This window comes from Dendropsophus ebraccatus, chromosome 2, assembly GCF_027789765.1.
Source record: "Dendropsophus ebraccatus isolate aDenEbr1 chromosome 2, aDenEbr1.pat, whole genome shotgun sequence".
NCBI classification, from domain to species: domain Eukaryota; kingdom Metazoa; phylum Chordata; class Amphibia; order Anura; family Hylidae; genus Dendropsophus; species Dendropsophus ebraccatus.
The window spans coordinates 126,679,272-126,706,828 of record NC_091455.1 but is presented as its reverse complement, the minus strand read 5'-3'; the positions used below and the strand labels follow the sequence as shown (position 1 = coordinate 126,706,828).

General features: G+C 40.1%; 1 protein-coding gene and 1 pseudogene across 7 annotated transcripts in view; one reads left to right on the top strand and one right to left on the bottom strand.

Moving 5' to 3' along the window:
* LOC138783491 (poly(rC)-binding protein 3-like) overlaps positions 1–27,557 on the bottom strand; it is a 531,869-nt gene that overhangs the window by 281,817 nt on the left and 222,495 nt on the right. For 5 of the 7 annotated variants that reach the window (XM_069958249.1, XM_069958253.1, XM_069958259.1 and 2 more), the window contains one exon: positions 8,039–8,199. The exons of 1 other annotated variant lie outside the window; for it this stretch is intronic. The gene's annotated coding sequence lies outside the window, so the exon portion shown is untranslated. Of the gene's footprint in view, positions 1–8,038; positions 8,200–14,306; positions 14,380–27,557 lie in introns of those variants that run through there. One more of the 7 variants, XM_069958254.1, reaches the window with a different exon arrangement.
* Positions 14,198–14,291, top strand: LOC138785000 (U2 spliceosomal RNA; annotated as a pseudogene).

Below are 27,557 nucleotides of genomic sequence, written 5' to 3'. Positions count from 1 at the left end.
CACTCAGCCTGAGCCACGATTCCTCTTTGTAGAATCTGAGACACTTTAGGATCCTTGCTCCAGCACATATATAGTATATATCCTATATAGAATACCCCCTCCACACACGAAGAGTGCAGCATTCCCATATAGAATAACCACACACACACACACACACAGTGCAGCATTCCCATATAGAATACCCCCCACACGAAGAGTGCAGCATTCCCATATAGAATAACCACACACACACACAGTGCAGCATTCCCATATAGAATAACCCCCCACACACAGAGTGCAGCATTCCCATATAGAATAATCTCTCTCACACACACACACACACACACACACACACACACACACACACACACACACACACACACAGTGCAGCATACCCATATAGAATAACCACACACACACACACACACACACACACACAGTTCAGCATTCCCATATAGAATAACCCCCCCCACACACACACACACACAGAGTGCAGCATTCCCATCAGGGGTGTAACAAAAGGCTGATGGGTCCTGGTGCAAAATTTCTAGCTTGCCCCATCCCCCCTATCCCATCAAAGAGCGCAGTCAGAGGACAAAAAAACGTCACAATACCACAATTTTGAGTCTGATACCAATACCAACTTTTTTTCAATGCTCGATACTAATTTGCTTGCTCACTGTGCTTGCTGACAAGTGGTTGAAAATAAGTGGAGTTTAAAAAAGGAGTTGTTGGTGATTCTGTGGGTTTGGAGTGACTGATATATTGTTGTTTTTGGGCAATTGTGTGGTGTGCATTGCTGCAGTGCATAGATAGCTAGTGCCATAGTTGCTTAGTTAAACAGGTCCAAACTGTTTTTTTTTTCTCTGGTCTGCTCTGCACCTGGGGGTGGGGTTAATTGATCTCAGGTGCTTAAATCAAGGCTCAGCACTCACTGTGTGTGCTTGCTGACAAGTGGTTGAAAATAAGTGGAGTTTAAAAAAGGAGTTGAAAGAAGGAGTTACAAGTTCTGGTAAGTGCTAAATCTCTTTCTTTTTCACTGTTTTTGTTGCACTGAGGATGATGGCTAGCGAGATGGAAGGATTCATTCAGTGCGCAGTCTGCCGCATGTACGCACAACTGGAGCAGGTGTTCCAGGGTGAGTACCGCTGTGACAGATGTGAGCATGTTGCCCATCTAGAAGCTCGAGTTAGAGATCTGGAGAAGCATATTGCAACACTGAGGGAACTTGGCCACCTTGAGAGGGAACTTCGGCTCACTGAGTAGGAAGTTAGTGGGTTAGAGATGGAGGGTGGTGATATAGATCAGGAGGCCCAAGTAAGTAGCTGGGTTAAAGGGGTTATCCAGCGCTACAAAAACATGGCCACTTTCTTCCACAGTCAGCCCCACTCTTGTCTCTAGCTTGGGTGGGGTTTACTGCTCAGTTCCATTGAAGTGAATGGAGCTTAATTGCAAACCGCACCTGAACTGGAGACAAGAGTCGTGTTGTCTCTAAAAGAAAGTGTCCATGTTTTTGTATCACTGGATAACCCCTTTAATGTAGTTAGAGGGACCAGTAAGGGATCCAAGAAAAGGAAGGCCACTTCTCCTACTATATGCCCAAGCAAAATTGCCAAGTTAGGTGATGATGCAAGGGCATCCGTGTCAGAAAAGGCAGCTCTAGTGGAACCTGTTCTCCCTAACAGCCGGGGGAACAGTCCAACTAGTAGTGGGCGGGATGGTATTGTAGGTAGGCCTAGACAGCTAGGGGTTGTAGGGGATTCTATAATCAGGAAGACGGATAGAATAATTTGTCGCCAAGACCGCCTCAACCAAATGGTTTGCTGTCTCCCTGGTGCCAGGGTTCGGCATGTGGTAACTATAGACCCGTAAGCTTAACGTCCATTGTGGGGAAACTATTTGAGGGGCTTATAAGGGACTACATCTAGGAATATGTAGTGGCTAATAGTATTATAAGTGATAACCAGCATGGTTTTACTAAGGACAGAAGCTGTCAAACCAACCTAATATGTTTCTATGAAGAGGTAAGTAGAAGCCTGGATGGCGGCGTGGCTGTGAATATCGTGTACCTGGATTTTGCAAAAGCGTTTGACACAGTTCCTCATGGACGTCTGATGGGTAAGTTAAAGTCTATCGGTTTGGAAAATTTAATGTGTAACTGGATTGAAAACTGGCTTAATAATCGTACCCAGAGAGTGGTGGTCAATGATTCCTACTCTGAATGGTCCCCGGTAATAAGTGGTGTACCCCAAGGGTCAGTACTGGGCCCTCTTCTGTTTAACTTGTTTATTAATGATATTGAGAATGGAATTAACAGCAATGTTTCTATCTTTGCAGATGACACCAAGCTTTGTAGTACAGTACAGTCTATGGAGGATGTGCAGATGTTGCAGGATGACTTAGACACACTGAGTGTTTGGGCGTCCACTTGGCAAATGAGGTTCAATGTGGATAAATGTAAAGTTATGCACCTGGGTACTAATAACCCACATGCATCATATGTCCTGGGGGGAGTTACTCTGGGAGAGTCACTAATGGAGAAGGATCTGGGTGTACTTGTAGATAATAGAATCCGTAGAAGCGCGCATGCGGGCGAAATGGCCATCATGTTAACGCTGTAAGGTGTATGGCGTCTGCCCGCATGTCTTGATGTCTTGATGCCTCCATGGACTTTTAACTGCACATGTTGTGAATAAAGAAGTCGTAGTGCCTTATATGGGTGAGTGCCCTCATCTTTCTCTTTTTTGTTTGGACTGTTTGCATACTAGTATATGAGGAGCACCCCATAGACGACTGTGACATAGTCCAAAGCGCATGTTAGTATTCCGTTAGTAAGCCGCCGATAGAGAGTAGTGCCGGTGATCTCTACACACGTGTATTCGCTTGTAGATAATAGACTACAGAACAGCACACAATGTCAGTCAGTGGCTTCTAAGGCCAGCAGGATATTGTCATGCATTAAAACAGGCATGGACTCTAGGGACAGGGATATAATATTACCGCTTTATAAAGCTTTGGTGCGGCCTCATCTGGAGTATGCTGTCCAGTTTTGGAACCCGATTCATAAAAAGGATGTTCTAGAGCTGGAGAGGGTACAAAGACGGGCAACTAAACTAATAAGGGGAATGGAGCATCTTAGTTATGAGGAGAGATTAAAAGAATTACATTTGTTTAGTCTGGAGAAGAGACGTTTAAGGGGAGATATGATTAACTTATTTAAATATATAAATGCCCCCTACAAGAGATATGGGGAAAAGATGTTCCAGGTAAAACCCCCTCAAAGGACAAGGGGGCACTGCCTCCGCCTGGAGAAAAAAAGGTTCAATCTCCGGAGGCGACAAGCCTTCTTTACCATGAGAACTGTGAATCTGTGGAACAGTCTACCACAGGATCTGGTCACAGCAAAAACAGTAGAGGGCTTCAAAACAGGGCTAGACAAGTTCTTAGACCAAAATAATATAGATGCATATGTATAGAACCTATCACCCCTCCCCCTTCCCTGTATCCATCCCCTCCTTGGTTGAACTTGATGGACATGTGTCTTTTTTCAACCGTTTTAACTATGTAACTATGTAATTTGATACTTAATAAATTATATTTAAAATCCGTCCGTACCAACCAATTTATTCCTTTCATTTTATTACTTCCACATTACTTAAGTCCTAACACTTTTTTATCTTTCCACCTGTCTGGCTGTGGGGTGAGGGGGCATTTTTTTTGTGCCGTGATCTGTAGTTTTATTTAGTACCATGTTTTTGTGTGGTACTGAATTTGTTGGGGTTCTGCACTTGCACTGTTTACCATGTGTGATCAGGAAGGTGATAATTTTATAGTATGGACAATAACACTTCAGCTATCAGGGGGATGATGGGGATTGTTGTCATGTAACACTTCAGATATCAGGGAGATGATGGGGATTGTAGTCAAGTCACACTTTAGATATCAGGGGGATGATGGGATTGTAGTCATGTAACACTTTAGAATTAAGAGGGATGATGGGGATTGTAGTCATGTAACACGTCAGCTATCAGAGGGTGATGGGGATTGTAGTCATGTAACACACACTTCAGCTACCAGGGGGATAAAGGTGGTTGTAGTCATATTTACATCCACAATTCTCATAAACAGACAGGCACACACACAGCACACACACACACACACACACACACTTATCATGAGGAAACTTCACTGTGCTAGCAGCTCTTTGCTTCCTCCTGCTTCCATCTTCGTCCTGGTGTCGGCACCGGGTTCTTCCGCCCCTCCCCCAGCACAGGAGAGCAGGAAACAGGTGATGTAGAGGGAGCAGGACCCCAGATAGTAAGTGGTAAGGGGGCTCAGCACCTTCCTCCCCAACATCTCCCTCCTCCCAGAGCCCGGCTCCTCTGAGGCACGTTCCTTGCAGACGTGCATGCGCTGGCACGTCTGCTAAAATGGCGGGGTTTTTAAAGGGGCAAAGCGCCTCCGCAGTGCTTATGTGTACTGGGGGAGCCCGGCACCCTCCCGGTGGCCGTGAGAAGCCAGCCCCAGAGTGTGCGGCCCCCACTCCTCCCTGGAACTTGCCCTCAGGTAGGAGGCGTATGCAGCAAATTCTTAAGTAAACAATTTGGGGCAGTGACCCTCCTATCCGGGGCAGTATCCCTGAATCATAATGCCTAGCGACACCACTGGCCATGACAGTTACAGGAATACGAAATGAAGTTTGTCCATCTATTCAAATGCCAAGTGATGGACATCCAGACAAAATATCAGAGTCAACAAGATCACAACAGTGTCTATCAGTTACCCAATACAAACATTTTAATGGAGATGGCTCGTATACTTTGTAATAGTGATATCTTATATATCCATGCAAGCACTGTGTGACACACATTACAAAAATATGAAATGGTGGCCCACAAAAAGGTAAAGAAGCCTCAGCTTCAATATTGTCATAAAAAGCATTGCCCCGAGGTTGCAAAAACGTATATAAAGTGGAGAGTAGAAAGGAAAGGGTGATATAAGCAGTGAAGAGGTTAAGCATGATAACAACATAAAAATCATAATAATGAATGCAAATTGCAAACTTGCTTTATATCACATCTACTGTTGATTTAGACTTTTAAAATTATAACAACTTTTCAAAAAATTCCTACACCCTTTCTAACTCTGAATTTTACAAATCTTTCTCTTTCTCCATTCAAATTTAAAGGGCCTTCGATCCATATATGAGAATCTACAAGATCTTAATGTGTTTAATAAATGTTACCCTCTTAACTTATGGGAGTGGGACCTAAGGGTGGAGTTTTCCAGGGAAGAATGGCAATTAGCATTTAAACATATTCATAACACTTTTACATGCAGCTCTAATGTCGAGTCTGCTCTCAAGACCATATTAAGGTGGTATTACACCCCAGACAGACTGGCCAGAATAAATACAGGAATAGACAACCAATGTTGGAGAGAGTGTGGAAGAGTTGGCACACTATTTCATATTCTATAGGAATGCCCCAAAATACACAAATATTGGCAAAAATGTTTATTAAATATTTAATATTAAATATTAAATATTAAATATTTATGTTAATATTAAATCCATCATTCCCAACTATGTTGACCCAATCTTATTATTTCTTAAAATTACTGACATAGCCCCTAAATACAGATCTTTGGTGTGCTTTTTATTTATATATGTAAAGATAGTTCTAACCAGATATTGGAAATCAGATTCCAGAGATCCAGGAATTTATAGCTGCAGTTAACATTTCTTTTCAATATGAAAGAATAATTGCATATGGTGTGTTTTCTCTAGACAAATGTAATAATAAATGGCAAGAATGGGAAAAATCCAATTACTGTAAACATTTTTAGATCCTGGTGCATTTATACCCACAAGCTTTGTTAACTATGTCAAAGTAAAAAAAAACATTTTCGCAATTCTTTATATATGTACCCTGGATTACGTAAATGTATATATTTGTTTGTATACTTTGTTTGTATACTTTTTGTTATTTTGTTAAAAAAGATTTGACATGTGATCTCGGAAAGACATATTTTATCTTGTTATATACCATACTGCACATACAACATTTTTTTAATACTAATTAGGATATCAAGTGTTGTTAAAAGCTTTATTGGAAATTAAAAACATTGAACAAGAAAGTTATAACAGCAGTGACATGTTAAAGCAGTATAATAAAAGTTACATTTTAGGGGTGAGATTGTCATAAAGGGCTCTTGCACACCAGGTCTTAGGTCCTGAAGGTTTGGTGATTTATTGGTTTATAGTGAATACCCCTGGCCCAGTTAAGAGCGAGTTTGGTTAAATATGATTTTTAAAATGTAACACACCCATTTTACCCCTAACGACCATGGGCATACATTTACGCCCCCGCTGCCTGGGCCTGAATGCAGGAGGGCGTAAATGTACACCCCACTGGGGTCCTGGGCTATGGAGCGGGCTCAGGAGCTGAGCTCGCACCGTAGCCGGTGAGGACCAGCTGCTATCTGCAGCCAGGCCCTCACCCTCAATGGTGGTCCATCACAATCATGCGGGCGCTTACCATTGATCCCTTAAACACTGCGTGTGGTCACGGCGTTTAAGTATAAGTGACTGGAGCATCTCCAGTCACCTACCGATCGGGACCCCTGCAGTATGTCTGAGGGGGTCCCGATCACATGGCCTGACTGCCGGAGGTACCTTACCTTTCTACGTGCAGTCCGATCTTCAATCTTTTGATTCAGTCTGCCACAGGCAGGCTCTATCAGAAGATCGCGATAACACTGATCCCTGATATGGTATGGCATAGCAATGATCAGTGTGTTCAATCTAATGTATTAATGTAAAAGTCCCCTAAGAGAACTTAAAAAGTGTGGGGAAAAAAATAAACAAAAGTTTTAAAAAATGTCCCAAAGCCCCTCCCCCAATGAAATTGAAAAACACCAACCTTCTAATTTTATACATAAAACACATAAAAATAATAAAGTTAATTAACATAAAATATACCATAGAATGCATAATCGTCCGATCGATTAAAATAAAACAATATTTTTCCGCATTGTGAACAAAAAGCTGTAAAAAAATGCAGAGACTGCTTTTTTTAAATTACATTTTATGTATAAAAAAAATAATAAAAGCGATCAATACATTTGATCTGGAATAAAATGATATTACTTAAAACTAAAGATCATGGCGCAAAAAATTATGCCCCATAAGACCATGTAGGTGAAAAAATAAGAGTCACAATAGGACAATTTAAAATATACCTATTTGCAAAAAAAAAAAGTTTTACTGCTAATAAAAATAGTAAAACGTTAGAAAACCTAGTAAACATGCATATCGCTGTGTTCAGACTGACTTATAGAATAAAGAAAAAATCAGTTTTACCGTATAATGCATTATGTAAACACGAAAGTCCCCCCCCAAAAAATTAAAAAATTTTGCGGAATCGCATTTTTTGACCCAAATTCACCCCATAAATGATATTTTAAGGGTTCCATCAATCATTTAAGGCAGATTGAAAGTACACCTGTTCCTGAAAAAAAATAAACCCTCACATGGCCCTGTAGGTGGAAAAATGAAAGAGTTATGGGTCTTTAAAGGTGAGGAGGAAAAAACGAAAACCCAAAAGCGACAATTGGCCCGGTCCTTAAGGGGTAAATCAATGTTATAACTGTAATTTGCCTTCACACAACTCAAAACGTAGTTATATGACAAGGGTTTAACTATTCAAACTGGATAAACACAATACAAATAACAGAGAACCCTAAACAATATATGCTATAGTTCCCAGTCAGCTTTATCATTTTTACACTATAGCCTCATTCGTATGGGCTGTAGAAGTAGTAATGCTAATAAATAGTATGCTAATTTCTCTCTGTATAATATACCACTCAAGGCCACTATAGTGAAGTAGCAACCCTTCCAATTATACCACTCTTACATTGTTTATTACATTTGTGGTCAGTAAGGATTTAAAAAGAATCATCTAGAAACATGTATGCACTATTAGCGCAAAGTAATCTGACCTTTTATAGTGAACAGTAAAGTCACATTCAAGCATTTCAGTTTTCAACAACTTACTTGTATTCACTGGCGTCTCTATTGATTTACTGATTCACGAGCACCATACTTGGCAGATCATGGAGAACAATAAGGTGTTTATGAATTGAGCTCCTTTAGTGTACAATTAGATGAGCCACATTACAAAACCTTCTCTCCGTAAAGCACTGAAAACAACCAACCTGTCGATAAAAGAGCATATCTTAATTATGCCTGCAAGATGGATGGATAGATGCAAAGTTTGTATAAGTAGACATACATAAATATACAGTTCATTGTTTACTGTAACCCTTTCCTTGCTAAGCTCTTTTTTCTTTAATTTGTACTTATATAGCACCTTGCAAACACAGAGCATTAATAACTGTACCCTCATGCCTACTATAGTACTGTACAAATCATCCCACCCCCTCAGTCCCAGCCTGTTCAGCCGAGTACACCTACGATTGTTTAGCTGTTTTGGTGCAGTTTTGGTGCAATACTTACCTGTCTGCATTCCCCCTGGTAACCTCATCTGTCTCTTCTTCTGTGCCACTTCCAGTCCACTAAGTCAATTACTGACTGAGATGGGACAGTGGCGGCTAGTAATTGGTTGAGCGAGCTGTAACCCTCCAGACAAGAGTGACAGCCTACTTAGCCAATCACTGGCTGCAACGCTGTTCAATCTCAATCAGTTATTGATTGGCTGAAGGGGCTGTCACTCTCATCTCTGGAGAGACAGCCCACTCAACCAATCAGTCACAGACTGGGATGGAACAGCACTGTGACCAGTGATTGGCTGAGCAGGCTGTCACTCTTGTCTAAAGATTATGAAGCAGCGACAGTCCGCACACCCTAAATAGTATTGTTGGGTGCTAGTGCAGAGGGATTTCTCAATCCCATAGTACGTATGAACAGAAGCACTGCACTCCCAGGAGATTATATGCTGATGAAATTTTATTCAGAAGAAAATCATATATCACAATCCAACCAGATCAAGCTGTGCGAATTAAAGTGGAGAAGTAATGCTACGGGCGACGTTTCGGTCGTGCTTCCGACCTTCCTCAGGCCTATGTAGCAATACTATGAAGAAAAAGGCAGCAGTGAATATACACACCAAAGAAGATTCAAAAATAAGAATTGCGTAAAGAAATATATAAATCGAGGAAAAGCGCGTTTACAAAACATAAATAGCTATGCATATGTATATCCACATATACACATATATATGTATACCAAGCACATAAGTATATTGGCTAACAGACTATTATTCTGGTATGGGTTGTGATGTGGTGAAGGCTAGAGACAAAATAAATCTGTAAAAACATCTAGGAATCTCTAATAGCGTCCAAAATAAATAACTAGCTAATAGCTCCACATAATCTAGCAGCATAAGGCGGTAGGTGGGGGGCAAGAAGAGGGAAAGGGCAAAAGAAGAAATGATGAAAGCTAGGCTTGCATAGGATGGCATGTAGAATATTGCCAAGCAATGTTGATATAGGCCGATAGAAACGAGGAGACATATAAAAAAGAGAGAGAGAGGGTAACCTGGAAGGGATCAGACTGCTTAAGTAAGATACTGTTTCTAGTACATCTCTCATTTACTTTCCCTTTGTTGCCATCCCTCTCTCTCTTTTTTATATGTCTCCTCGTTTCTATCGGCCTATATCAACATTGCTTGGCAATATTCTACATGCCATCCTATGCAAGCCTAGCTTTCATCATTTCTTCTTTTGCCCTTTCCCTCTTCTTGCCCCCCACCTACCGCCTTATGCTGCTAGATTATGTGGAGCTATTAGCTAGTTATTTATTTTGGACGCTATTAGAGATTCCTAGATGTTTTTACAGATTTATTTTGTCTCTAGCCTTCACCACATCACAACCCATACCAGAATAATAGTCTGTTAGCCAATATACTTATGTGCTTGGTATACATATATATGTGTATATGTGGATATACATATGCATAGCTATTTATGTTTTGTAAACGCGCTTTTCCTCGATTTATATATTTCTTTACGCAATTCTTATTTTTGAATCTTCTTTGGTGTGTATATTCACTGCTGCCTTTTTCTTCATAGTATGGCTACATAGGCCTGAGGAAGGTCGGAAGCACGACCGAAACGTCGCCCGTAGCATTACTTCTCCACTTTAATTCGCACAGCTTGATCTGGTTGGATTGTGATATATGATTTTCTTCTGAATAAAATTTCATCAGCATATAATCTCCTGGGAGTGCAGTGCTTCTGTTCATACTCTTGTCTAAAGAGTGATGGCACACTCAGCCAATCACTGGCCTCCCCTGTCTCGTCAGTTATTGGCTGAAAGGACTGAAGGGGGCACAGAAGAGGACACCAGAGACACAGAAGACACTGGAGAGACAGAAGAGGACACAGTGGGAGTGTTTATAGGTCAGCATTTAACTTTTCATTAACCCTTTCCGGCACAAGGACGTAACTGTACGTCCTCGTGCGGGTGCGGGCGTTCAGAGCGGGGCCGCGCGGCGACCTCGCTCTGAACCGCCGCGGTCCCGGGTGCCTCATGTTGTCCCGTAGGAGCGATCTCCGTTACTGCTGCCGGCCAGGGACCGCTCCAAGATGGCGCCGTCCCCGGCTCGGCACTCGTTTGTTTTCGGCTGCAGCAGCCGAAAGCAATCGAGTGACTATCTCATCGATCTTTACTGTATAACTATATACTGCATGGATCAATGGGTGATCAGTGCACTTATACTGGAAGTCCCCCAGGGGGGCTTCTAGTATAAGTGTAAAGGTTAAAAAAAAAAGTAATGTTATTAATAAGAAGCCCCCTCCCCTAATAAAAGTTTGAATCACCCCCTTTTTCCCATGTTATAATTAAAAATAAATAATTAAATAAATAAACATGTTTGGTATCGCCACGTATGTAATCGCCCAAACTATTAATAATCACATTCCTGATCTCGCACGGTAAATGGTGTAAGCGCAAAAAAATCCCAAAGTGCAAAATTGCGCATTTTTGGTCGCATCAAATCCAGAAAAATTTTAATAAAAAGCGATCAAAAAGTCGCATATGCGCAATCAAGGTACCGATAGAAAAAACACATCATGGCACAAAAAATGGCACCTCACACAACCCCATAGACCAAAGGATAAAAGCGCTATAAGCCTGGGAATGGAGCGATTTTAAGGAACATATATTCGGTAACAATGGTTTGCATTTTTTACAGGCCATTAGATAATATAAATGTTACACATGTTACATATCATTGTAATTGTAACGACTTGAGGAACATATATAACATGTCAGTTTTTCCATAGGACACACGGCGTAAAAACGACCCCCCCCCCCCCCCCCAAAGAAAAAGAATTGTGTTGTTTTTTTTATTTATTTCACTGCGCATATAATTTTTTTTTCTGGTTTTGCAGCATATTTTATGCAAAAGTTCATCCTGTCATTGCCAAGCACAATTAGTGATGCAAAAAATAAGGGCTCATGAGGGTCTGTAGGTGTAAAAATGCAAGTGCCATGACCTTTTAAGCACAAGGAGGAAAAAATTAAAACGCAAAAATGAAAATTAGCCTGGTCCTGAAGGGGTTAATTTTTAACACGAAGCTTGCAAAAAATTGCTTTGTTTACTATTTTTGCAAATGTTGCTGTAAGTCTAGATTTTATGGATTTTCTTTGCTCCTTTCTACAGGGGGAGATAAAGAAGCAAGGTGGAGTGGACTGCCTGTAGCAGCCTTTCCAGCTATTCGGGTGGTGGGGGGGGGAACATGTAGCAGCACAGGAGCAGTGCAGTCAACTTTATTACACCATATTATAAACCTGGCATCATTGCTATTTAGAATGTAATAGTGTAAAAATGTTCTGAGCAAAATACCAATTTAAATAAGAAAAAAACAAAAACAAAACATAAATCCATAAACTTGTAGGTATGGTGCTTTATATTTCACTATTGACTCACATTTAACATCTGGACACAAGTTTTGTTCATGGTATATTTTTTCCCCTACATTTTATAAAAACCCAACCTTAGGGAGACAGCAGGGCACACATTGGCTAAGAAACTCAATTGACTGTGATAAAAACCATTGAATATACACCAACAGCATTCTCACTTTCTTAACTTTGCCTGGGGGTTGAAGTAAGCTCCTCATGCCACTGTCTGTGATAGTAAAAATTTACTATATGTTATACTGTATTTACAATGGCTTGTCCAAAGGTGATTTTACAGTGTATAAACCTTAAGCTTTAGAATATTATATTCCAGGTGAAAATATATAAAAATTGCAGACAGCATATGTTTATTTTACCCAAGCATCTAGCAGGTATATCACATTAGCTTTTTATGCAACTGTTTTGAATATGATTTTCCTTATACAGAGCAGAAGAATAAAAAGAATATAATTTCTCTTTTCAATATCAATTTAGCTGAGCAAGTCTTGTTTCTGTAAGAATATTACACCTGCAGCTAAATCTTACAGATGTCACATGTACACACAGAGATTGTAGCAGCTCACAGATAGACTTTTAACATAACCTACGTAATGTGCTTCTTTGAAAATTGTTCTCCAAAGCACATAAATAAAAAATGCCTGATAAGCATTCTGGTGCTGTGTTGCCAACACAGCATGAACTAAGTCAATGTCAGGGTTGAAATTTCCAAGGAGACTAAGGAAGATCTTTAATAAAGTTCAAGTCAGGATGAAAATTTTTTGTTGGAGCTCCAGGTTTAGAAGACCAGGTTATGCATTCATCAATATGGCTTCTAGCAAATAGGATTTTATTAATAACTAATTAGGGATGAGTACATTTCTAAAATATTCGGTCTGCCAGTTTTGCAGAGGACAACGGGGAGCGCAAACAGGTGCGCAAATAATTTTTACATTTTTCTCACTCATCCCTAATATTAATATTTTAATTTCCCATAGCCCCTTCATACAGTCCTTGCTTCAACCTTTTTTTTTTTCTTCTTCTTGCATTTCTTTCATGCATTTTTAGAGGTATGTTTTTTGAAACAAATGGAAAGAAATGACAGAAAAATAAAAAAAATACCAGAACTTACCAAGGGAGATTTATTAAGCAGCCTTACAAAGTCTTACAAGAATGTTCTTTGTTGCCCATAGCAACCAATCACAGCTCACATCTAAATGCAGAGCTGTGCTTGGTTACTAAGGGCAACAATAAACATTCCTACTGTAAGACTGATTAATAAATATCCCACATCTTGTAAATAAAAATGCCCCTGACCCCAAAAAGGCTACCCCCGCCACCCCCCCCCCCCCCCACACACACACACAAAGCATGGGCATGTCGACATTTTCAGTTTAGGTTTTCACCTAATATCAGGCCAGTATTTTAGCCTTACCACTTTAATTATCCTTTAAGAATGTACTTGTATATCACTTGTTTAACTGTAAAAGGTGAATGTACCAATTCGCTTAATGAATTTTTTTTTTTATACTACCTAGTTGGCACTGGCGCAGAGATCGCTGTGGTGCAGTCAATTTTGCAAAACGCCACTCGGTTCCCACAATTTGTGCTACGACTGGAGTCATGGATCTGCTGTACCACCGCTAGCGATGATAAAGTCGCACCAGGGAGCGTAGTCTAAGAGGCCGCCGGTTTCCACCAGTGCACACTGCAAGGTGGGATGGACTTGCTGTGGCAGGCAACCCCAGGTCCCTACCCCTGGCTTGGCTTGCTAGCAGCGGAGAACAAGGTGCAGCAGGAGACATGTAGGCAGAAAGGTTGGCAGGCGCTCAGCAGGACTCATGGCTGGAACTAGGATAGCAGTCATAGGCTGGAACCACGGGCAGAAATCATAGGAATGGGAAGGGGTCATGAACATACTGCCCCTTTAAATTTACAGAGCCTAGGAGGCAGTGACATGCGCGTCAGCAAGCAGGGAAGCAAGCAGAAGTGTGGTGAGACAAGGCGCCCTGCATGGCTGTAGGGGAGACGGCTGTAAATATAATGCGCAATATTCCAAGATGTTCTCATCTATTATGAGTAATGATAAAAATAAGGCTTAGCTTAACAGATTGACACTACTTGCATCTCACGATTAGACAAACATAGGCATTATGTGTTGTGCATTATGATCTTAGTGGATGCCTGCCCACATAGGTAGCATCCCCATGGAGACAGCATACCAGGTATACAGCATATCAGGTATTCATACTGCTAAGAAGGAACCCAAAAGAGTAAATGACATGACAAGTGATCTTTTGGCTAAGATCAAGTGTAGTATCTGTTCTGATCAGTTTAATATCTGATACGTCCCCTATCTGGGGACCATATATTAGACTGAAACATTGAGTGCTGTTTGTACCCGGATATGCTAATAAAGCGTTGAAAATCAATTTCTGGATGTTGTTCTTGTGACTTTTTTCTGATGCTACTGTGTTCCTTGGATTACTTACCCTCTGGCGTTGATCCCTTATCTCGCCTTACTAGAGGTGCTGTTGGACCCCTGCTGTTCATAACACATTGAACACGCCCATGTTATTGTTGCAACGTTCTGTGCTGATAACTTTTGAACCACAAATGATATAAAAATCTAATTGTAGCAACCAATTTCTGCGACAATTCTGGTCTCCTTTGAGATATATATATATATATATACACACAGTGCTTATAGTATATTGTATAGTATATAGGTGACTTATTGTTAGGCCTCAGCTGCCGTGGCAACGAACAACACAACGCAGGTGCATCATAGGTGCCTTTGACAGTGGCATCTGAGGGATTAAACAGCTGAGATCAGAGTTAACTCTTATGCTGACCATTGCAGCAGGTTGTCAGCTGCATGACCCACTACAGATGTTGTGTACACAGTTTCTGAATCATAGGCAACCCCATGCTGTATTAGCACATAGGGAACTGCCCTCCATACTATTATGGTGCGGTGAGGGAAGGGGTTAAACATCTCACCTTCCATTATATTTTGAAGGATTTTTAGAGTTTTACCATGTAGCCTATTATTAATACTAGGATTGTTCTACTTAAACAAATGATTGTGATCACTTGTGTAGGAGTGGTTTCACTCGAGGCAACTTGCTTCTCCTGCTTCTTTTTATAGCTTCAGTCCCCAGAGACAGTCTGGTAGATAGAAAAGAACCAGTTTTTTCTGAGGTTCATTTGGGAAACTTTAAGTGACGCATTAAATAATAAAGACAATAAAGGCCTGCATTCGCTATCTGTTAAAATGTTTCAGTGCAATAAATTTTATATTAGGCATCTCCCAGTAATGGAATGTCCTTGTTTTACTTTGTTAGAAATATACATTTTTAAACATCAAGGATAGATTTCTTTTTACCAGCTCTGTTTACTATCTAGTGGATGTGAGGTTTTGTTATTCATTTTCTTCTATGGGGCTGTTAACCGGCTCCACACTGATTAATATTATCTGGACTGCACATAAGATATAAATTGTCATAGTATAGTAGCCGGCTTGTGTTCTTTAGGCGGTTGATATAAAGCACTATTAATAACACTTTAATATCTTTTGCTGGAAAAATTAAAGCACAAGACATTTTTAAAGCAGGAGAAGTGACAGAAATGAGTTGCATATCACTAACTGACAATAATGTTTTCATTTTGCAGGCAGTTCAAATGTGAAAATAGAATTTCAAGAAAATAATAAATGAAGGTGTTTATGAATCAGAGATGTGAGGATTTATTCCCCAGGAGCAAAACATGTTTCTAACAAGACATGTTTATATTGGTCCAAACATCCAGAACACGACACACTGCAAGCTTTAAATGACTTAATCAGTGTATAAATATGCTTAGGGATTTTTGAATTCTCACTGGCGGCAGCAAATTTGTAAGCTTGAGAAATAGGTGGAAAATGTTATGACAATCACTGAATATTTCATCTCATAAAGTCATTGAAGAAGAACCACAAAGTGTGTAAGACAGATCCACATAACCGCACTGCTGCCCAGCATTCAGAACGGAATGACAAGACGTTTGAGACATAAGACAAGCACAAAGAAGACGAGATGAACTTCACAATCCCAAATAATACCTGTCTGACTGCCCACAGCAACAAAAATAAGCACCTTCACCACATAAAACTATCTAGTAAAAAAAATTAACTGAAAAAGGAAAAGCCATTGACCAACACTGAGAGAAAATGAAGGGTTTTCTGTTTTACCAAAAGAAAGATTATATGTTAGCCGTAAGGAAGGGAAAATTATCTTTTTTTTCCTTAAATGTCTTGTTTTATGTATTACAACGTCTAAAAGCCCTGACTGAAATAAAGGTTACCTACAAAGGCTCAATTTTATCACTTCACCAAAAGGAATGGTAATAAAGATGTCCATGAGGAAGTATTGTTATAAAGATCAGCACACATAACAAATTTGTTTGAAAAGGTTAGTCTTGTATGGAAGAAGTGTACGGAGAAGCACTGAATGTATTAAAGAGGCGCTTTGAATTTTCTGAGCTTCTTAACAGGCAATAAATCAGTCTCAATAATTTAGTGTGGAAAAAATATTAAAGATGGTCTAAAACTGTCAAAACTGATTGGCCCCATAGTTTTCATTTTAAAGCTGTAGCCAGCTGCACCTAGCAGTTCTCCTGCCTTAGGCAGCCTTGTGAGTACCCAACTGCCATTGTCATTCACTGAATTTACATACAGAGTAAAAATTGCATTCACTGTTACAATATCCATATTTATATATATATATATATATATATATATATATATATATATATATATATTAAAAAAAAAAATGTACAGATAGGATAGTAAATGGAATTTGTTATCTTGTCTGGCCCCAAAAATGCTAACACTGCAATATATGTGATGCAGTAGTCAGATCAGTCTTGCCGATGCTGCTGATCTGATGGGAGCATTGAGATGTGTCCTTTCTGAACTCCGCTCTAAACTCAGTGGCCCATATTTCCTTAGACTAAAGACAGTGTAAGATTTACAAAAGTGTCAGAATCTTGTGAGAGAATTTTGCTGAATTTTTTCATATCTTGGACCTCATTCACATGTACAGTAATTTTTAAAGACCGTATATCATGTCTGCAATTGGTGACTGCAACCACCAACAGTCAAAAATGTGTCTGTAATATATCCACAATCCTTTTTTTTTCCCGGTGGATCCGCAAAAAATGGTAATTAACGTCTGCAAAAGATGTGGATCCCATAGCCTTCTATTGGCTAGTTGTTCCATAATTACGGTCCACACCACATGTCCTGTTTTTCTGTGGGACATATTGAGGATCCATAAAACTACTAGAAGTAGACCTCCTTAGATCAAGAGCCTATGACCAGCCGATGATTGCATTGGTGGGAAACACAGAGACTGATATCCTCTGAACAGAATTCTTTATTCTTAAAAGTAACATGTTTTGGCTCAAGAGTTACAGCACACCTTCCCCAGGCATACTTATATATACATACTGTACTTTAACAGCCCCCCACTCACACATTTACCTCCTTTTCTTTCTGGATCATGGGTCAGTTTATGTAAGAGTCCATTTGCACATAATCTTTTTTTTTTTTTTTAAAGCTAATCAAGTAAATAAATAAATAAATGAATAAATAAATAAATAACATATCTGCATACAAAACCAACTAGTACAAGAATACTGCTTATATCTTCATATACTTACAGAGATGCCTGTTGACACTAAGGGGGACATTTATCAAGCAAAAAAGGCGTATTTTTGTGCGGAAAATGGCCAGATGCAAATAAATTTATTCGCAAATGGACGTTTTGCGAATAAATATTCACATCTGGCCTTTTTCCGACCGATATGCCAGGGGGCGGGGAGGGGGTGTGGAGGGGGCGGAATGGGGGGCGCGGACTCTGCGTCCGCTTAAATGATCAGGAGACCTACTCCAGCTCTGAGCTGGCATAGGTTTCCTGGCGCACACACTGATCCAAAAGGGATTTATGTAGAGGCAGTGCGCCTTTACATAAATTTCCGTAGTGCCGGACCTTCGGGGACATTTTTAGGCCCGGCGCAGAAAACGCTGGACTTATTAAATGTCCCCCTATGTGTTACTAGTGCCTCAATGGTGAATTACCTGTGGATTATCGGACACTGAATAAAGCTGTCCAGATCTGAAAGCAGTTATGCCCCTGATGTTTAAGTGGAAGTGACGTCAGTCCTCCTTTTTACCTTGCACTCTGGTCTAACATCCTAATGCTAATTGTGTAACCTCCCCTGAAATAGCTACAACGCTATCAGCATAGTCTATCCGGGAGTGGCTACACACACATCAGGTAGGTGCCTGACAGCATGTTGTGATATAGGGGGAGATTTATCAAACATGGTGTAAAGTGAAACTGGCTCAGTTGCCCCTAGCAACCAATAAGATTCCACCTTTCATTTTCCAAAGAGTCTGTGAGGAATGAAAGGTGGAATCTGATTGGTTGCTAGGGGCGACTGAGACAGTTTAACTTTACACCATGTTTGATAAATCTCCCCCATAGTGTTAAAAAAATGTAATGCAAAATGAAATCCTTAGTTTAAAGTGTCACTGGTTTTAAAACAAAGTTATACTTATTTGTACTCAGGTCCAGTCTGTTGATGACAGCTTTTTAGTCTTGTACTGGTTAAAAAAAAAAAGAGACTAAACACCAGAAGTCCCAGCCAGTACAGAGTGTCATGGCTCAAAGTGTCCATCAAGGCACGGCTGCCTTCTCTGTGAGCATTAAGTATCTTTTTCAATCGGCACAAGACTAAAGCGCTGCCTTGAGGAGACTGGACATGGATTTCTGGAAAGCATGGCTTTGCTTTAAAGCATGATAAATTAAAAAAAAAAATTCAAACTTGCTTTATTTCACATCTACTGTTGAATTCAGTTTTGAAAGTTATAACTACAGTGCCCATTTAACAAAATGAAATGTAAGGGTGGACACATCAGTATATGAGAAAACCAAGTATTAGTCTATCAAATGATCTATATAGTATTTTTTGTTTGCTTTTAGCTGCAAACACTTTCCAAACAATCCACTTTTTTTTATATTAAGTGGTCGTTCTGGTGGTTTCTGGAATGTTTACAGTCCTGAGCCAAGCACTCCTGAATGCCCTTTTGGCATGTGCAGTAATTAGAACATTGTATGTGACAGATTAAAACTTTGTTTTCTTAGTCATGTTGCCACTTAGAAATACAGCATGATCATAAAGTACAGTTAGTATAGTAACCTCAGTTGCAGGCATGTGATTGAGTATTTTACGAACTAATGTATTTTATTGAAAATACAATAGTATTAAGTACAGGATTTACTAAGACATGAAACTGTATAGTGCTTGAAAAAGCACTATATTGTAATCAGTTTTCTTTATTCTTCTTCTTCCAGATTCTCCTGATTTTCTACAGTTAAAGGGGTTATCCACCTAAAAGCTAAAATATCAAATGCTAGTTGGTCTTACTCACCAAGTCCCTTTAAGTATTTTGAGCCATCTCCTGTCTTTTTTAGCTGCTGCCATTCCTGAGTTACAATCTTATAATCTAAAAGTCGATCTATAACCAAGATAGGAAACTACATTTACTATCATGCATAACCCTGATGGGCCCATTTGCGTACTCACCCCTTAGCCTGTTGTCATTACTATTGCACACTAAACACAGGACAGTTTTTTTTCACTGATTTTGTAACACATCACCCCAATATACTGTATATTCCCTACTAGCTGATGTTGTAGCAGAGCTGACGCGCATGGTGTAGCTGTGTACTGCATAACGGGCATCTGTTTACCAGGGGTCGGAGGTGTAGTGTAGGTTTAGATCTCTGCTTTCTGATTGTTAATGAAAACATTCTAGCTCTATCCAGATTCTAGGAACATCACTAACACTTGCAATATACAGAGCTGTTACACAAAGACAGGTACATGTGTCTGCATTCACTGACAGCAGGAGATAGTAATATATCTTTTCATATTACCAATGTTGCTCTTAAAGGGGTGGTACCAAAGTCTCTCTTAAAGGGGTAGTACCAAAACCAACTTTCTGCAATTAATACCGCACAAACCACTTTGTGCACAGACTCCATTTAAACTGCCTTTTGAAGCCCTCGGCGGTGACAGCTGTACTAAGCACTTTTTGTTTCGATTGAAATCGTCTTAAGAAATTAATAATTAAAGATCAAAAATTTGCCACAGAACTGAAATGCATTCAGAAATTCAAATGTCACCCAGCACAGCACTAACCAGCCAATCACAGCAGACATGCCAATAGCTGAAAAGTAGCAGCCAACAGAAACTCTCAGGTCCTTCACAAAATGCCTGACAACATCCACACAGTCACGTGTCCCCTATTGGACAATAAAAGATGGCAGGTCCTTACAAGTTTGCCCCACTGACATAAATACACATTTCCACAATTCAGGCAATTTTCTTTACCATTATAAGGCCACTGTAGATGTCACTCTTAAGGGGTTGGTATTAAAGTTGCTCTTAAAGGGACAGTACCTAAGTTGCTCTTAAAGGGACAATGAACAAGAAAAAGTCTTTGTCAGCTTACCATTTGTAGTCATCAAGTGAGGGATGCAATAAAAGAAGAAGTATGGATATCCACCCCTCCAAGTAGAATAAAAAATGAGCTTTGTTCCAACATCTTAAAACATGATACAAATGGATAAAAGCACATGTCGACAAGTTTTGGGGAAAACCCCTTAATCATGGAAGTACATACTTGCTAACTGAAACAATTTATATGTTTGTAAGACTTGGGCCATGTTACACGCTGGATGCAGTACTGGCTGGATGATCTTCATTGCTGCTGAATACGGATGCAGGAAGAAAAATAAAACAGTACATATTGAAAGCACCAACAGAGCCAAAAGCCCAACACATTAATAAATGTATGACAGATCATTTTGTAGGTTTAGACCAGAGGGGGTTCTGGTATCTAAATGTAAAAGTCATTCTTAAAAGGCCTGTAACAAAGTTACCTTTCAAGGACGATCACCAAAGATGCTCTAAAAGGGCTGGTACCAAAGAACCTGCCTAATACACCCTTAATGGACCCATGAAGAAAAAAAAATGTCATGTGTTAAAGGGTTAAAGCTTTTCTTCAAAGGGTGCTTTTGAAGTCACTGTTAAAGGGGTGCTCTTTTCAAGCACTATGTATTTTCTCCTGGAAATAGACATCTAGTTTTCTATGTGATCACCCTATATTTGGTTGGTCTGCTCGGTAAGGTATACTATTGGCACAATCTCAGTTACATTGAAATAGACTGCAACCATGAATTTCTATTCCATTAATGCTCTTTTCACAGACACAGTTAACATGCCCACTCATGTCAGCAGTTGCTTGCCTGTATGTGTCATCATAACAGTTCTATGTGTGAGCCCTACCATAGTGAGTAATGAATACTGAGCATAGACATATGAGCTCATTGGCCTTGTTATTGTCTTTGTTTTTAAGCTGCCAGCAGGTGAACATTGTAGCCACTAACCTCTCTGTGCTTTCTGGAATTATGGCGCAAAGTTTAGTGTTGATAGCTAGTAGCATGGCACATGACTCCTTGGACCAGCGGTCAAGGGGGCTATCTGTGGCATCTGTGCTAGGTTGATAGGGGATTAAAGAGTCTCTGTCAGTAGGTAAATCCTGTCCTATCTCAGTTTTAGAGAAACTGAACAGAATGATGTATCACTTACATTGTTCTGTGCAGCTGATTTAGATATATCCTCCTGAACAACATGTACAATAAGCATTGCTCTCCAATATGTGCATGAGCCCAGAAGTCCTCATTATTTATGAGAAGCAGAAAATTATGCCCACCAACTACTGATTGGCAGTTATCTATCCATGCTGTGTATAGGCAGTCAACTGTCAATCAGCAGCTGGAGCTCCTGCATATTAGGAGAACGGCTGAACAAAATGATGTAAGTAATCTGTTTATGCTGCCCTCATTTAAGGCACCATACACCTATTGACACATTCCCTTTAACCCCTTTACGTCAGCAATCTGTATATATATACGTTCCTACTGCACATACCCAATGCAGTAGGAACGTACATATACGTTTCTGACTGTGAGGGGGTTTGATGTGTGCGGGACCACTGCAGTGAGAGCGGTCCGACACACATCATTGTTCCAGGAGCTGAGGATAATGAGAGGTAGCTGCGATCCCGCAGCTCTTTCTCATTAACCCCTTAAACACTGCCATGCACAGCATTCACAGCATTTAGGGTATTCAGTGACAGGACAAGCTCCTGTCACTGAGTGATCGGGAGACCTGATCGCTTGCATAAAGTAGATCACCGATAAGACTGATCTATGCAATGCTATGGCATAGCATAGATCATCTCAGGGGTGCCTTGGATTACGAGCATAATTCATTCTGAGACCGCGCTTGTAATCCAAATCCACTTTTAAACCGAAGCAAATTTTCCCATAAGAAATCATTGAAATGCAGACAATTGGTTCCACACCCCAAAATAATGATTTTTTTTACTCAGAATAACACATAAAACTAATTAAAGAAACAATGAGAATGTGCATATTATAAGTTACTGTACAGTATAGCAATCAGCATGTGGAGTACAATGTATAGTAAGCGTATAAACCTGAAAAAAAATAAGCAGTTTGTAGATACAGGATGGGACTGCAGATCCCCATTATGCAGTAGCGTAGTACAACAGTGCTAGAATAGAGAAGCAGGGCTGCTGTCAGAGGTCTGTGTGATCACATGACAGCAATGGGGAAGGGAGGGGTGTTCAAGATGGACCAATCAGGAAGTGAGAATCACAGAGTGTAAGTGCAGGAACATTATAGCAGGAATGGCAAAGATGGAAAAAACAATGGCTGACAGAGGATGCACCAGGACAGATGTGGGCATATAAATTCATCACTCCCTGACTGGAAAAGAGCGGTTACAGCTATGAAGAAATTACCTCCACAGTCCTGTCTTCTGAGGTAAGCCCCAGCCTGAAGTGGATCTGCTATGATCTCGAAGGTGAAGGAGACTTCCTGGGTCAGAGTACAGTGTTGTAGACCACCCTGTGCAGGCCATGCCCCTCCCCACTCCCACTTCTATCCAGTACAGGGAGCTCTTAAACCAAAGCAATGCTCTTAACTCCCTAAGGACAGAGGCTGAAATGACCTTAAGGACTGGGCTAATTGTGACTTTTGTGTTTTCTTTTGCCTTGTCTTTTTTTCTTTTCACCTTCTAAAACCCATAACTATTTTAAATTTCCACCTACAGGGCCAGGTCAAGGCTTGTTTTTTCAGGAACTGGTGTACTTTGTAATGGCATCTTTCAATCTGCCATAAAATGAATGACAGAACCTCCAAAATATCATTTATGAGGTGAATTTGGGTCAATAAATGTGATTAAGCAGATTTGTGTGTGTTGGGGTGTTCCATGTTTACGTAATGCACTTTATGGTAAAACTGACATTATAGGCCAGTCTGAACACAGCTATATGCATGTTTACTAGGCTTTCTCACGTGTTACTATTTTTATTAGCAGTAGAAAAAAAAATCTTAAATAGTTATATTTAAAATGGTTCCATTGTGACTCTTATAGCGCTACAGGGTCGTATGGGGCATCATTTTTTGCGCCGTGATCTCTAGTATTTATTAGTAACATTTTTTTTTCTAGATCAGACGTATTGGTCACTTTTGTTATTTTTTTATACATGAAATGTAATTTTAAAAAAAAGCAGTCCCTGTGTTTTTTTTACCGCTTGTGGGAACAACATTGTTTTATTTTAATAGATCGGACGATTATGCACACTACGGTATATTATATGTTAATTAACTTTATTATTTTTATGTGTTTTATGTATAAAATTTTATACACTGATCACTGATATGCCATAGCATAGCAGGGATCAGTGTAATCTGCAATCTTCTGAAAGAGCCTGCCTGTGGCCTGTGGCAGACTCAGAAGATCGGACTGCACGAAGATAAGCAGTACACCTACGGCAGTCAGACCATGTCGATAAGTGACAGGAGATGCTCCTGTCACTTACATTTAAACGCCTCGGTCATTTAAGGGGTTAATGGCGGACTGTTGCGCAATTGCATCGGCCTGCCATTGAGGGTGAGGGCCTGGCTACAGATAGCAGACGGTCTATACCCGCTCTGAAGCAAGCTCAGCTCCTGAGCTTGCTTCAGAGCGCGCCCCCCCCCCCCCGGCAGGGTGTACAAGTGTGCCCTGATGTGCTAAGTCCCAGGTGGCTATACGCTCACCGTCAGTAGCGTAGCTACCATAGAGGCAGGGAAGGCGGCTGCTATGGGGCCCATGGAGGGAGGGGGCCCAGGGAAGATAAGAGCCTCCTGTGTCCTTTTGCTTAACCCCTTATGTACTGCAGTGTGTAAGTGACCCAGTGTTCTCTTACATGCTGCAACACAAAAAAGGGTTAACAATTAGCTATCTGCCTCACTACTCTGATAACTTCTGACCTCTGTTCTCTGAGCTTCTGCAGAGGTCAGGGTTTATCAGTGCAGGAGAGAGCTAATTGTCTTCTGTATTAACCCTTTGTTTGTGTTACAGCATGTAAAAGAACACTGGGTCACTTACACACTCCAGTAAATAAGGGGTTAAGCAAAAGGTAGTCTGCTACTGCACCTATGAATATAACCATCAGGCTCCTAATATGCTGTTATAGTTAAATACAGTGGATGGACAGAACAAGCAGATATTGGCTTTCTCCTCTGCCTGTCACTGTTGTGGCTGCACGCAGGATTCTGCCTCTGGCCACAAGAGATTTTTTTCTTTGCCACATCACCGAATATATATATATATATATATATATATATATATATATATATATATATATATATTAGTGTGTAGAGGGGGCCCATACAGTTTTTTGCTATGGGGCCCCATGAATCCTAGCTACCCCCCAGTAGGGTTAAACCAAGTTACAATTTTAAAAAACTGTGAGCTCTTCTTGCAAAACGCTCTCAATCCTAGTAACTCTTAACCCCTTAACGACAAAGGGCGTATAGGTACGCCCTATTGCCGGTAAGGGCGTTCAGAGCTGGGCCCTGAACCGGGGCGGTCCCGGGTGCCGCGTGTAGCCCGGGACGTAGGTATTAGCAGGCACGGTCCGATCGCCGTGCCCGCTAATACAGTAATCAGATGCAGCTGTCAAACATGACAGCTGCATCTGATTACCGGATCCAGCGTTTCCCTGGTGTCTAGTGGCGGAGATCGCTCCTCCGGGATGTTATCCCGGAGGAGCGATCTCCGTTTCTGAAGCCGGCCGGGGACCGCTCCAAGATGGCGCCGTCCCCGACTCGGCACTCGTTTACTTCCGGCTGCAGCAGCCGGAAGTAAACGAGTGCCTATCTCATGGATCTCTGCAGCATATCTATGCTGCAGAGATCTCAATGAGAGATCAAGGTGTATATACTAGAAGTCCCCTAGGGGGGCTTCTAGTATATGTGTAAAAAAAAAATATATAGTGTTGTTGTCAATAAAAAGCCCCCTCCCCTAATAAAAGTCTGAATCACCCCCCTTTTCCCAGGTTATAAATAAAAGTAAACAAATAAATAAATAAACAAACATGTTTGCTATCGCCGCGTGCATAATCACCCGAACTAATAATTAATCACATTCCTGATCTCGTACGGTGAACGGCGTAAGCGCAAAAAAATCCCAAAGTGCAAAATTGCGCATTTTTGGTCGCATCAAATCCAGAAAAATTGTTATAAAAAGCTATCAAAAAGTCGTATATGCGCAATCAAGGTACCGATAGAAAGAACACATCATGGCGCAAAAAATGACACCTGATACAGCACCATAGACCAAAGGATAAAAGCGCTATAAGCCTGGGAATGGAGCGGTTTTAAGTGACGTATATTTGTTGACAATGGTTTGAATTTTTTACAGGCCATCCGATACAATATAAGTTATACATGTTATATATCGTTTTAATCGTAACGACTTGAGGAACGTGCATAACAAGTCAATTTTACCCCAGGGCGTATGGCGTAAAAACACATTTCCCCCAAATAAACAAAATGCGTTTTTTTTTTTTCAATTTCACCACACTTTGAATTTTTTTCTGGTTTCGCAGTAAACTTTATGCAAAAATTCAGCCTGTCATTGCAAAGTAAAATTAGTGACGCAAAAAATAAGGGCTCATGTGGGTTTCTAGGTGGAAAAATGCAAGTGCTATGACACAAGGAGGATGCACAAGGAGGAAAAAACGAAAACGCAAAAATCGAAATTGGCTCTGTCCTTAAGGGGTTAAACTAAGGTAACACTGTATGTACAATGTAAAGATTGCATGTTGAACAGTAAAATAAGAGTGTAATTAAAAAAAAGTTTAATATACCTTTTGCCATTATAAAAATATAAAAAACATATATTGTAGCATGTGAAATTGCCTTATCTATTAAAATATAACACTATTGTTCCTGCACGGTGAATGGCGTAAAAAAAAAAAAAAACAGATCTGATTTTTTTAAAATTATATATCAGAAAAAAAATAAATAAAAAGCGATCAAAACTTTTCTTTCACACCAATATGTCATTAATAAAAACTAGAGATCATGGCAGAAAAAATAACACCACAACCAGCCCTGTAGGTCGAAAAATAAAAGCGCTATGGCTCTTAGAAGGCGGGAAGGAACATTGCATTAATTTGACCTGAACATCTGTGCATCAATAGGCTCTGTCTTGAAGGGCTTAACCACTTGCCTCTGCAGCCTGTTTTGGCCTTAAAGGGGTTATCCAGCGCTACAAAAACATGGCCACTTTTCCCCCTCTCTTGTCTCCAGTACAGGTGCGGTTTGAAATTAAGCTCCTTTTACTTCAATGGAACTGAGTTTGAAACCTCACCCAATATGGAGACAAGAAAGGGGGAAAAGTGGCCATGTTTTTGTAGCGCTGGATAACAAGTTTAATGCCCAGGGCCTTTTTTTCAAATCTGACCTGTCCCTCTTTATGTAGTGATAACGCTTTTAATTATCGCGGTTATGCTGTGATTTTGTTTTTTGTGACATATTCCTCTTTATGTTTGTGGTATACTTTGGTTGATACACTCAGTAGTTTTTTGTAAAAAAAAAACACATTTGTGCAAAAACTTGAAAAAATTACGTTTCTGTACATTCAAAATTCTTGTTTCGAAAAAAGATAGTCATGCCACATAAACTAATTATTACTGCAACATTTACAACATGTCTACTTTATGGTGACGTCATTTGGTGAATGTCCTTTTACTTGTTAGGATGTTAGAGGGCTTCTAAATGTTGTAGAGATTTTTGAAATTTTCAGTAAAATTTCAAATTTTGATTTTATTAGGGACCAGTTCAGTTCTGTAGTGGATTTGTGGGGCCTGTATGTTAGTTACCCCAATAAATCTCTCCACAGTAAAAACTGCACCCCTCAAAATATTCAAAATATCATTTCATTAGTTTATTAACCCTTTAGGTGTTTTGTAGAAATTTAAGCAGGTTGGAGGAGAAATTTAGAATTTTCATTTTTTTTTGGGCAGATATTCTGTTTTGATTCATTTTTTTTCTCTAACACAGCAAATACTAACTGAGAAATGGGACTCAATATTTATTCTCCTTATTCCAATGTTTCTTGAAATCTCCCATTTGTAGCCACAGTGTGCCACCTGACTCAACCACAGGCCTCAGAC